Raw genomic sequence first — 13,980 nt, forward strand, 5'->3', positions numbered from 1 at the left:
TATCTATAATTTTCAAGGAGCACATATAATCCAAATACCCCAGAATTTTGGTGGGACTATGAATCCTGTGTAACTGCTAGCCTACTCTTTCATATTAAACCAATAGCTTGCTAGAAGTTTGTTGTCTGTGTTTGCTATAGGTTTTTTTAATTAGTTTTTGTAATGCTGTTAGGTGGCTTGTATGTAAGGAAGTTTATATGCAAGCAGAGAGCTCTTTATTAAAATTGAGGCAAAACCCCCACAGTTATTGCACTTTGCAGAATGTCTTAGCTGAAGGAAACTAGGCTGTCCCTCTTTGTTTTATTTGCCACCCTGACATAAATGAGGGAAGCATCATATCCAAAAGGACTTAGAAATGGCAGCATGCTACTTGCCAGATGCTGTGGGTATGTCATCAGAATGGTGCGCAGGCATTTAGCCTCCTGACTCTATTAATGTTAATGGGAGTCAGGCAGTTCAACCTCCATATACCATGCTCCAAATGTATCCATTGAAGTCTGGCAAACAAGCCCTGAGGCTTCCTTGTAAAAGTCTTTGAAACTGCTGCTCTTCTCCTGTAAGATTTGTGATGAAAAACATGCCAGAAAGCTGCCCACTACACCAAGATTTCCATGCAAAAGCTGTGCCTGAATATAGATAGGTCTGATGTTTTGGCATACTACTAAAATCAAAGCACTGTGAGGCAAAGAAGGGTAATATGAGAGGTGTTTGCTTCCCATGGGCAATGAACTGGCTGGCTTTGTAGATGCATCTTCAGGCAGGCATTTTCTTTACACATGATATCAAAAGCTACTGAGAAACACCTGAACCAGGCACCACAGTTCACATCCCCAGCCCTGACAAAGCATTGCTGATTTATTGTGTTGTTCTGGTCTGGTGCAAAGTGGCTGTACAGCCAGTTTATCTCTCTTCTGGGAGTGTGGAAGGATATTCATGTGTTACAGAAGGCTGACCATAAAAAAATCTCCCTTTCAGCTCCTCTCTCAGTAGGGAGAATGACTGCATCCCTGCTGCCCCCAGTTATGTGGGAAGCAGGAATTGGGGGAGCTGCCCTTACAGCAGCTGATCAGCTGGTTACCTGTGAGAGGAGACTCAGCCACATCTGGGAATAGGGCCCCAGGGAGCTCATTCTTCATGCCTTCTGCCATGTGTGGTCTTATCTATGATAAAGTCTGAAGGTAATATTTATTCCTACATAGATATTGCAACAGGATCACAGATGGTGCAGAAATGGTTTCTGGAATGCAAATAAAAAGGGGCAGGAAGCCAGCCTCCATTGCTTTCTTACTTGCACCGCCATACGTTTGAAATAATATTACTCCCATCATCAGAGCTACTCACTATGAAGCTCCTGGGAGAAAAAAGTCAAGTTCTTTCTTACTTCCAAAGATACCTTAAATTCCTCAGTTCTTCAAATGGGTAAGTGAAGATAGATGGTTCCAGGTTAAGCCAGTTTGCAGCTACTCTCGTGCATGCTCAGAATCACCAAGTTTTTAACAATGGCCTGTTTTTTCACTTCCTGTATTCCTGCAGCTGTGTGGTCCCCTGCAGACTGGGCTGCCTTCCACGAGCCATAAAACAACTTGAGAACTGCCCTGATTCAGGCTTTGTTTAAAATTCGCCTTGACTGCAGTCATTGGCCAGAAGTGCAGCAGTGCAGGATGGCAAAAAGCAGCCATATCACAACTAAGAATCTGCCCACAAATGGCTTGATTTTAATCAGGTGCAGTGCAAGATACGTTAGGTAACAGATGTCCTTGTTAGGAGAACTTATTCAAATTTTTCATGGTAGCATGGAGGGATATTTCACTGTTTACTTCTTTGTCCTCATTAATACAAATTATCTAGCAGAGAAAATACGTGGCTGGGTAAGGGAAACTGAGCTTCATGCTTTAGGCTATGTGATCCCTGCAGAGAAAGAGGTATCTCCTCACATGCTGCCTGTGCCATTGCAACCGTGTTGTGCACAAGCAGTGCTGTGTGTGTGCTGACACAGGAGCCAGCAAGAGTGAGTTTACTAGCTCTTTCACATCACTCACTGACTGCAACAGGGAGCTGGAGGATAGATGAGAGCAAATGGGTAAAGGTCCACGTGGCACACTGCGCCCCTTGCCACCATGGCAGGCCATGTTTCTACCTCTGCTACCCTAACCTGCAGGATTTGTTTGCCTGTCTGTCACTCAAAATGATCTTTATTTGCTTCACCTGCAGTTTTACTCTCTGGAGAGGTACCATCCACTGCCACTCGCTGTCTCTGGGAGTAAGATACTGCCGCTCTTTTACATGTAAATAGTCATTCTGTTTTTAACTTTTTCATTTTTTCTTGAATCAACACATAAACTGTAGTTTATATTTTTATGCTGCTTCATGTTTTTTTCTGGCTCCTACAAGAAACGTGGTGAACTAATATTTCAGTGAATAATATTTTTAAATCCTCAGGAAACCAGTTAAGCATTTTTAGAGGCCTCTAAGCTTTACACATGGCTTTCAAGGATGGTGTGTAGATTTCTGTGCATGTTTTAGAAGTGTAAGTTTTCTCTTCCAGAATAAATAAAATGCAATTCAAAAAACCCCAAACAAACTCTTTATCAGATAGAGCAATTGCAATGAAACTTTTTACCCGACTTCCTAATGTTTGGATGTTTGAAATTAAATGGAACATCACAGAAACTTAAAAATGAAAAATTACAAAGCTAAGAATAGACTTGATCTGTTTGTGCTGTCTTTTAGCAAACTGTGATTATTCATCTGAGAGGTAGTATGATTTTAAGATTGCTTTTAAAATAAGTTTGTGTTCTTTTTGCTAAGGATACTGGTTGGCAAGGTGTACACACTCAAAATAACACTAATATATTGTTCTTGCAGCAGGGAATGCAAAAAAAGCCACTTGTGGTCATATGTTGCACGTTGATCCATTCAGAGATGGCACATACTACAGTCTGACCCCAACCAGCAAGATTAATTTTTAATTCAATGGCTCACAAAGAGGTATGATGACAACAGAGATTTTTAAAATAATGTTTTCCTCAAAATAGCACTCCCTAAGCCAAAATATAGCACTCCCTAAGCTGTGGATGAAGTGTTGATCTCAGCATTTTTTCTAGATAAAGCTTGTCACTGCCATTGCTGTGTCTTACAGATTAGTCAGATCTTCTATGTGGTTCTGCAAGATTTTGTATTGTTTTCAGAAGGCTTTCAATTGTCTCTTTTGATTTAGTTACTAGCATATTGAAAAGGTGAAACAATTTTCACTGGCTCAGTGACCCCAGATTTTTTCCCATCATCTTTGAAAATAGGTACTCACCTGGATGGCTTTATTCCACTGGGTTATAGGAGAAAGGTTTCAGAAATGCATAACTGTGTTCTGCGCATGGTTTTCTGTATGTCCAGTTTGGCTCATTGACTAAGACTTCAGAAAATGTCAAGATCCCCTGATCAAAATGAAACCCTGTTGCTTATTTGTGCTAGGCAGAAATTCATTGCTAGAATAAGATTTTAAAAATCATTGAAAATCTGAAGTAAAAGTTAAAAATTCCCATGTTCTTAAAATCATAGCAATGATTGTAAGAAAAAACCCCAAACTATCTGCTTGTTCTTTCTGGCAACATACAGTAACAACGTGAAGTACAGTTACAGTATGCAATAACAGTTCCGGTTTTTAATTTTGTTTCTTGCATCAGTTCTTTTTTAAGTTATTACCATTGATGTTTATACAAACTAATTTTTTTTTTCTTGAAAATCAACTTTATTGTTTTGGTTTACTATTTTCTCCTGATGAAGCAGAAATCTTCCTGTATCAGATGTTTCACTCTGAAAAATTGTATGACCTTACAGCACAGCTTTCATCAGAATAACAAAGCAGGTTAATTTACCAAAGTTGGAAGATGTAGAATAATGTCATTTTAACTATATTTCAGCAACTATATTTTTCAAACTGAAAACTGAACCATTAATCAATGCCAAAAATGTCACAAAAATATGCATCTTCTGCACTTCTCAGCACCTATGAAACTAATAGTTATTAATTCCACCAGTTCTACGCTGAAAACCCACCTACTTGCATTACAATTACTGGTTAATATATGGTACAAGTGTTAATGGATCTGAAACTCATCTCTATTTTAAGTACTGGAATATTAAGCCATAGATACACTAATTTCATGAAAAGTAGGCAGGTTGGCATTGGGATTTTCTAGTATGTAAATGGCTCAAGATTGTTTTAACTCTTAAAACAGGCATACCTAGTAGCTATACAAAAAGACACTAGGAACATGTAAGTGAACTGCAAATGGAGATATAGTAATACTGTTTGCTAAAGCAGTTTACAAAACTCAATGTAACAGCATTATAAGAAATATTAGTCTTTCTGTCAATAATTTATTTATGAAACATAAACCTCCTTTCCCCAATTCTTGTTTTAACACTTGCTTGTTACATATTTTCAGTATTTGCAAGATATAAAAAAGTGTAACTATTATGTAAATAATTTAATTGTCTGTGTAGTAAAAAAATGTCATGGATCAATCTTATCACATCTCTGATAGGTAAGAATGTTTGTATATCTCTTTTCTGCAGTTCATATTTCCCCTTACCCATATTAATTGGAAACAAATTAGCTAACACCAAGTTTTGTAACTGTAGCCCACTCCAGAGGAGAACTTAGAAAGAATTAAGGTGTTCAAATTATTTATCAAAAAGTAAAAAAATCCTCTTTCTATGGCACCTTAACTTGAATTTGCAACACCTGCCTGCTCCCCCCAGGTGTTTCTTAGGGCCCTCCAGATCTTCTTCCATGCTGGGTTCTCCTTGTCTGGGGGATGAGAGTAGCTGGCGTGTTCAGCTTCTCTGGAATCTGGGCATTGGCTATACAGCTCCTGGCAGTCCTGCTGACCTGTTGCACACACATGGGGAGTGCCTGCAGGTACTAAGAAAATCTCAAAAAGGCAAAGTTCTTATGAAATTACTCATATTACTGCAGGGTGGATGTGTGTGTCATTTTTTGTTGGTTTGGGATTTTTTTTAAAACAAAGGTGGTGCCAGAACTGGCACCCACCTGCTGTAACAGTAATTAGTGTGCTAATCTAGAAAGAAAAGGCATTGATACCCACTCCCTATGCTATCCTCTCCCCCACTTCTTTGCAGGAGTATATTTTTCGGAGGCCTGCTCTTCTAAAGGCAGCCGGACAGAGGCAGGTGGGAGTTCTGGAGTAGTTATTCAGCAGTTGGGTCCAATTACATTTTTGCTGCTGCTCTTCAGCTGATAACAATTGCAAACACCTGTTGTGCTTTCTGCTCATGCAATTTCTGCAAGCTGAGCCCTCGGTGCGCTTTTTAGCGTGCTTGTGCTAGCACAAAGGTCTTCTAGTGCATGCAGAGTTGTGAACTTCACATTCCTCTTTTTCTTTGCATTCCTATGGCAGTAAGGTGTTCTTGTTTTAAAGAAGCAAGTTGCTGAACTGTGATCTTCTTTGTCAAAAAGGGTAAGATTATACTTTAAGAAAATTTGCAGTGTGTGGAAGGCTAGGAAAAAATACAGCAGGCTACAAATGTTTTAAGGTATTTATGTAGCCTCTGAGAAAATTAAGAAATGGTTTAATGTTTTTGTGGTTGTTCTGTCTAATGGGGGCTGAGGGACAAAGAATATTATTGCTACACCTATTGATGGTCCACTTGTGACCTGTATCAAAAGTCAGCAGCTGCTTGTGTGCAGCTATGTATCTCTCTGGCTTTTTGTTTTGTCTCTGTGTGTCCCATATCTATGTGATCTGTGTCTATGGCAATTTTGAAAAGAATGTTCTGTGGCCAAGATCCAGAAAGTTTTGAAACGGCAATTTTGAAACTGCAGCAGCCTCCGGTTGCCCTTAAGGAAGAAGCACTGTAAGACACAGACAGGTACTGTTTTCTGGCACTCCTTTTCCCATCTCCTTTATTTGGTTTCATCAAGTTTAATAAATCCAATGTCAGTGAATGTGATAATCTGGCAAGCACAGCTAATCAGATACTTAATGGGATACTGAGCTGTGTTTAAATTCAGCTCTTTTCCCAAGACACAAACCATAGAAGCTTGTTTTAAAAGAACAAACTAATTGTTCCCACAAAATGTGGCTGCAGTATATCCATCCCATCAGTAGCTTGTACCCCTCATAAGCTTCTCAGAAAGAAAACATTGGAATAATAATCTCTTAAAAAGAAAATAAAAATCTAGTTAGAGGTTAGAATATTTGCTCAGGTTTTAGAAAACTAAGGCTGAAGTCCTTTCTCTGATGGAAAAGTTTGAACCTTACTTAACTATCTCCAGTGGGAATGTTTTAAGCCATGGAGTGGAAAAGTATTCTGTGATTAAATGCTTTCAGATTTGCTTGTGGAATTGTTCAATTAGCCATTTAAATGATGGCATGTTTAATGCAAAATCCAAAGTGTGTTTGGCCAGTTGTTCCTATTCTGAATAAATGCTCTAACTCTTAGATTATGCAGTTACATTTGCACTCTCTGGACCCAATTTTCTAACATTTACTATAAGATGGCTTAATGATCTCTTTCTTTCTCACTCTCACTGACCTGGGAAGTAATTTTTCTACACAAGCGGTACTAATTCTATGGATAAAGATGCCAGAGCACCCTGTAAACCTGTAGAGTTTACTTTTCCTGTTTTATCACCTTCAGCAGAGATAGGAATTTAAAGCTGTGTTTTATTTCTTGGCCAGGTGCTCCACTACTGGTGCTGCTGGGGTAGAGGAGACTCCTCCCTTCTCTCCCAGATAGATGGGATTTAGAGTCGGGAATGGTTGGGATTTTTGAAGAACACAAATAAGAATGATAAGAAAAATAGAACACTTCATGGGCTGAGAAAGCCTGCCAAGGAAGGGGATCACCTCTTTGGCAGATCCTGGTAGGGCTTGGGTCTGTGCTCTTTGTTTAGCACTGCCAAGGTTTGGGCAGTTTTGGGCAAGCCCAGAAGCAAATCTTTCCCTTTGTGCAGAAAAAGTCTCATCCACCTGCCTAACCCCTTCAAGAAATATAGGTACCTCAGAGGGTAGGTGGGGAGCCAAACAAGATTTCTGAGAATGAAGCTTTCAGACTAATGTGTTCAAATTGCCTGAATGTCTTTATGCTAACTCTAAACTGTCATCGCTAACTGTGGTTTTCTAAAATGAGGCAAATACATAAAAGTGGATGAGTAAAATGCTGTTTCTGCAAACATTTACTCCTTTACTACTGCCAGGAGCCTTTTATAGCTCAATAGGGAATTTTTCCTATTAGTTACTGGTTAAGCAGAGGAACAAGTGTAGTGGTTTGAAGCCTATAAATGTATGGCTATTTCTAAGCTGCTCCTGTTCTACAAGCAAAGTACTTCTATCTCCACAGATTTGATGTGCCATATTGTGTACAGCATCAAGTATTCAGAATGATTTGTCTGACAGTATTTCAGAAGAAAGTAATCAATCACCAGTTGAAACTGCAAGTGGGTGCTTGTTCAAGTTCAGTAATTTCAATCCCTGTCTTCAGATTTATCTACAGATTCATATGTTATATTAGGCATAATAACCCCCCATCTTTTAAATGTGCAAAATGTCATTACATTTTGGACACCATAGCAAAACGACAAGGATGCCAAGAAAAACTATTTACAAGCATTACTTTAATACTATTTAAATGAGACAAAATAACTTGGCAAAAGTTGTTTTTCTAAAGAAGAAAATGTTTTGATTCTCTAATACCAAAATCTGGAAAAATACTTCATTTTAAATATTTAAAGGCAGCACTTCAAATCTAGAATCAAATTACTAAAAGTAAATTCATAAAGCATGCTTTCTTTAATGGTGGGTAATTAGGATAATACCTATTTCCAAGTAAATGCAAAGAAAAATGAGTTTTGCTGAATTAGATCTTCTTGCAATCATTTCAACCCCTCTGTACTTTAGTATGATTGTAATTGCCTGGGATGTTATTCCCTTTTAATATGGTCAAAATAGGTGCAAAACTATAGAATTTTTTTTTCGATATTAGCATCAGCTGCAAAGTAGGTGCATAAATCTGTATTTTACTAAAAAGAATATAAGGGCAGTGATGGTTCAATCTGCTTCCTAGGCAAGCATCTCTCCTCTGTTATATAGATGCTTTTATATTTGCCTTCTATTGCTCTTCCAACCAAAGATGTTTGGGGGGAAAAAAAAATTTTTAAAAAAATCATGTCTTTAGCTCCTTGAAACAGCAGGGTGATGAAGTGGGGTATGATTTGCCCTCCACCCCCATGCTCTAGTAAACCATAATATTATGGCTATATATTGTTTGGAGCCAATATCAACATTACAATAATATGTATGAAAAGTTGTCTGCCATCTTGTGTGACGCTTACAATTTTTATTAGGATGGAAAAGGGAAATTTATTGCAATTTTTTACAAAATCTTGTGCAAGTACAGTGTATCCATTCAGTGATGTATGTTATATACAGTCTAACTTCAGATGCTTTTACAACAATAGAATAATGTACAATTTGAAAACTGCCAGAAGTAGTTTGAATTGCTTTTTATTTTTACCTTGCTTTAATTAGAAAGTATCAAAATGCATGAGAAGAGAAAAAGCGCTACTAGCCTTCTAACTTTTAAAATAGCGTTGAGGTCAACTGATATGCCTAATGCTGGCCTCTCCTGAATGCAAGCATTTGGCAGTGCCAAAGGCCTGGGCAACTCAAAAGAACAGAGAAACAGTGGATTAATTTGGGTGAAAATACAAATAAGATTTCTTTTGTGACCAAGTCACAACAAGACCTAAGGTCACCCACAAAGCTCTAGGCCAACCGGGATGTTAGATGGGAAAAGAACCTGTGCCCTGGTAGGACAGAGGCTAAAAGTCCTGAAATACTCAACGGCCACGAGAAGGTGCTTGCAGGACTGCGGCAACCTTGACATTCCTATCACTTTGGTCTCAGACTTCTCCTGTGTCAGCAACTGATGCCAAACCCCAAAGTTATGCTGGTAGTGAAGACGGCAACATATCTTCTGACTGTTTAGAAACAACTGGGAGCTTTGCCTTTCTCCTCCTCCTCTTCCTCCTTCTTTTCTCATACCACCCCTGCTGCCACGTATGTTACGTCCACGTTTTGTAAGAACTAAGATGCGCCTTTTTTGAATGAAACTCCCTGAAGAATCTGTCTGTGCATGGTAACAATATAATGGTGCAAAAGTGATGTTGAAATATATTTGCAGCAAATGTGATTAGATTTTAGTGAGTTCTTTGTCCCTGGCTTATTTCACTTATTGTTTAGCATTTCTTCCCTGCCTACAATATTTCCTTTGTTAATTGGATGCTTGCTTTTTAATAATAAAATGCATAATACTATCCTTGATAGTTAACTAGTTACTATGGCCATGTTTTCCTTGGACTTTTAAATACAGAATGCCTGTTCTTTACCTATGTGAATGAGGGGAGGAAAAAAATCTCCTGTGCTTCAGCACAAAGCTACCAGTGTGGAAAAGTAGGTGGGGGGTGCAGTGCTGGTGCTTTGGGCTGCTGCTTCTGTGGTCCCCGATTCCATGATTGTGTGCTGTGTGTTGTATCATCTCTAGTACATGACTCAAGTAGCCAAAACTCCATGTAAATATACTGATCAAAACCAGGTGTGAGTGGAAATGGAGGAGCACTCTGGCTTTTGCAGCAAGTATAATTTTGTGGTCCATTGTGAACTTCAACACTGGCTATATTTGATAACTATGTATTTATAATGAAGGGCTAGGATGGTGGTTTCCGTGCTCTGGACTGTGAAGTTGTGGTATGTGGCCTTTGCAACTATGTTAAACAAAATAACAGTTATGAATTCACAAGGACTGAACTTAGTGTGACCATGTGGTTTCCCTGGCTGGCTCATGTGCCTCCTGGTCTATAGGAGGTGCTGAGCAATTAGGCTAAATAAGGAAAATGTGGCTAGTTTGTTGGTAGCTTCAGGAATGTGAGACACAAGACTAATGATCCTGATAAATTTCAGTCCCATTGAAGTGAACAGGGAACTTGCTGCACCTTGTTTTCATTGAGCCTAAATGTCACTTTCTTTCCTTGATTTATCTTTCTTCCTGCCAAGATATGTAGGCCCTATATTAGCAGTCAGGATGGGGAATATGGGTGATGATTTCCACAAAAACACAATGAAATGTCTTTAGTTTGGCACAAAATATGCTTCTCTTTTTCCCCAGGCTGCTGCAAAGCTAAACATGTATGAAGATGTATCTTCACTTGTGTAAATATTAATTTTGGGAATTTCATTAACATAAGCATATGTTTTAACCTCTTTCATTCCAGAGGAGATCTTGTATGTTGAAGCAGAATCTCTATTTTGCAACACATACAGTCATCTAAACCGCCAGATAACTTCTGTGACATAATAATCGGGTGTTGCTACTGATCTGTTAACAGGGAAGGAAAAAAGAGAAGGGAGTCCTATTTTCTGAGCTGTTTTTATTCTGTTGCAATGTGCTCTGAACACGCTTCTTGTTGAGCTTTTTTTTTATTTTTCACTTCTGGGGAGAAAAACAGGATATGAAGTGTTTGTAGTGGCACTAAAATGGCTTGTATGCATATTTAAAAAAAAAAAAAAATCCTGAAATTATAATGGTTTGATTCTTGCACCTAAGCGCTCAGGTGACACCAACCCTAGAGGCTTTGCCAGGAACTGGGCATGGGACTTTCCTGATGTAGGTGCCTGCCCCTTAGCTGCTTAGTTCCTTTTAGTCTGTGGAGAGAAAGAGAAAACTTCAGGGTGCAATTCTTCTGACTTGTTTCAGATGCCTTCTTCATGGAAAAAGTAATTTATTAGCTAGAAATATTGTTTCCTATTGTCTACAAAGGGAGATTATTTCAAATCTAGACAGGTACATTTAGTGACATAATTGGAGCCATGCAGGGTCCTTCACTGCCACTTTAACACTTCATTAAAAAAAAAAATATTAAACCCGTGTTGCAAACTAGCTCCATGTTAATTCATTACACCGATAGTCAAAGCAACAGTATCATTATGGTCTCTTAGCTGCAAGAGGAGATCGAAGATGCAGAAAGATTAAGACCAAAACCTTTGCTGATTTTTAAGGTGTTTCAGTGTCTAAAGATGTCATCAAATGCAGCTACAAATATTGAGGGACTACTGAAAGAAATGGGGTTTCCATTTTCAAGTAATTTCTAAGCATGCTACTCATCCATAGCATTGGTAATGGACAACATTGGTAATGTGAATCGAAGTTCCTTACACAGTCAATTAGGTTTAAAAAAAAGTTTGGTTTGATATGTTAGATGCTACCCCTGCAAGTAGGGTGCTTACATAAGTAGTTTAATTAGAAGCTTCAGTATTCTAACCAACTGGAGTGGTTTTGTTGTTTCCTCACCCCACTCTCCATAAAAATGTTAGAAATGGTTAGAATGATCTGGGCAATTAAGTAGTTTGTTAAATCATGCTAGGTGTTGGGTTTTGTTTGGGTTTGGGGTTTTTTTAGTTGTTTGGTTGGTTGGTTTTTTTTTTTTTTCTTCCTTCATTCTTTATCCTATACATATGCACAGGCTGTTACAGACTGGATTTTAATTTCTTTCTCTTTTTTTTTTTTTTTTTTTTAAACGGGAATTACAAGAGATTTAGCCAAAGTTTTCCTCATCTACAAAGCTCTGAAGACATCATTAGTCAACACATTCTTGAACAAAACAGTTCAACACATTCTTGAAACCCTTAAAAATAGAATTTCACTTAAATGTGTTTTGTTTGGTTGGTTTTTCTTTGTGGAAGTTTATTCAAGAATTTTCTTGAAATCCTAACTTTTTTGCAGAGGACATCTTTGTTTCAACATCTTCATGAACATTATGACTTGAATTTCATCTGTGCTTTAGCTACTTTTCCTGAAATGTCATGTATCATAGCTGAGTTGTGAACATCCAGCCAGCTTCCTAAACCTGGTGCCAGTATTTTGGATTCATTCCTTCCCTGCCCCCAGTCAAACTTCAGTGTGTTGTTACAGCCATTGTGTACCAAAATAGAGGTCAGTCAGTGTCTGTCTTCCTAGAAGGGCTCCTCTCATTGGTAATTCACAAACCTGGTGGGCGATAGAGATTAAAGCCTCACTGTAGTTCACAGTTTCCTGATCACCTCAGGGAAGTTTCAGTAGGACCTGTGCCAGGGGCTTTTAAATTTTGTGCCATGTATGCTTTACCTCTTCACAGAGGAATCCAGATATATTTCAGGCTTTGCAGCGAGATGTGATTAATTCCAATACTGCAAGTTGGATGTGGGCAAACACTGTCATAGCATGTATGGATCTGCAGCGTTTGGCAATAAATTATGCTTTGTAAAATAAATGCCCATTGCAAGTGTGTTCACTTAAGCAGTACCTGAAGACCAGTATTTCTGACTAATTTCTATTTGGTGCATAATGCAGGTGCACAAGGAGTGTATACCACTTGTCTATAAAGACTCAGTCAACTGGAGCTGTAAATTTCTTCATTGTATGGCTGACGTTTTTTTCCAACTGATGGAGTCTTTGAAGTCATACGTCACATGCAAGGTTGGCATCAGCCTGATGGGTTGTGTTAATTATTTGCACTGTATTGTCAGCACACTGGAGTTTAGAAGACTTTACAGCCATTGCAGTGGATTGTCCACTATAGGGGTGAGAATTGTGCAGTTATTGTTACCAGTGAGGCTTTTAATTTATACTTGTGATCCCTGTGTTGTTAAGATAATAGCAAGGACACTAAAGCAAAAAAAGGCAAGGCCAGAGCATTCCCTGTGTACTTGTGTTACTGGATCTGTCTGGGTCCTGCACCTGAATAAATTCCATTTTATTCTAAGCCCGCTCAAGAAGAAGCAGTCCTGTTGCAAAAATACTGTATTTTCTCTTGCTTCAAGAGCTCTAATCATTTTGCAAGTGTAACTGTTTTTATGCTGCTGTTGAATTTGCATAGGTTGTGCAACATGATGGTGGTTGGTGTCAGAGAAGCACTGACCGTCAGTTAGGGAACTGAAGAAAAACTGGTATGTGATTCCTACCCCCCCCCCCCCCCCCAGCTGGTATTGTAAAACAGATTAAGAAAGGGTATGTGCTGTAAATATATACTATATCATTCTCCTATAATGTAATGATGGGAAGTTGTATGTAAGCTTTTATAGCTATTTACTGCTCCTCTCTTTTCTGTTACACAGGAATACTTGTCATTTCACTTGATGCTTCTGAGAGTAGTGGTGTTAATGCTCTGTTGTAATGTCGGCCTAAGTGTCTATGCTGATGACTGATTTAAATCTCTGACTCTGCTTGGTGTATTTCCAAAACCCTGAGCTGGTCTAGAGGAGCAGGGTGCTTGTGCAGCTTGTCACCTCAGTGGAGTTGTGCTGGGCGTGTGGTGAGGCAGCTCTCTTCTCCCTGGATGCTTGGCTCCTCTGTACTTGTAAATACTTCTCGGAGTGGAATCAGGAATTTGATGAGCTCAGAGACAGTGGTTTTGATGCAAGTAAGTGCACAGGGTTTAAAAGAAAAAAATTATTATGGTTAGTTGCAATATGCCTTGCACTCAACTTCAGGTTTTCCCCTCATTAAAAAGAAAAGCAGAATCATTTTCATATAGAACTGAAAATAATTACAAACAAATTGTTGTAACTTTTTTTCTAAATGACATGTATTACCAAAAACCAGAATTTCATGTGACTTGGTAGGAAACCTAACTTATCATTCTAATACTTCCTTATTTACTTATATCATAATAATACTTACATACTCATTGGATTGTAATGTTCATCTGATTTGTTTGGCCATTGGATGACTTCATGTTAAGTACCAAAATGTGAAAAAATGTTAAACAATGTCCTCCACCCTGAAGAGTAATGGAAGAAGGCTGCTATATTTCTGAGTTCTTTACTTCTGGATTAAATCAATTATTTCAGCACTATAAAGAAAAAGCTTGTGTTTCGGACAATAATTACCAAGTAGTCACTCTTTAATACCCAGAACAAACAT

Source organism: Buteo buteo, chromosome 1 (genome assembly GCF_964188355.1).
Source record: "Buteo buteo chromosome 1, bButBut1.hap1.1, whole genome shotgun sequence".
Lineage (NCBI taxonomy): Eukaryota > Metazoa > Chordata > Aves > Accipitriformes > Accipitridae > Buteo > Buteo buteo.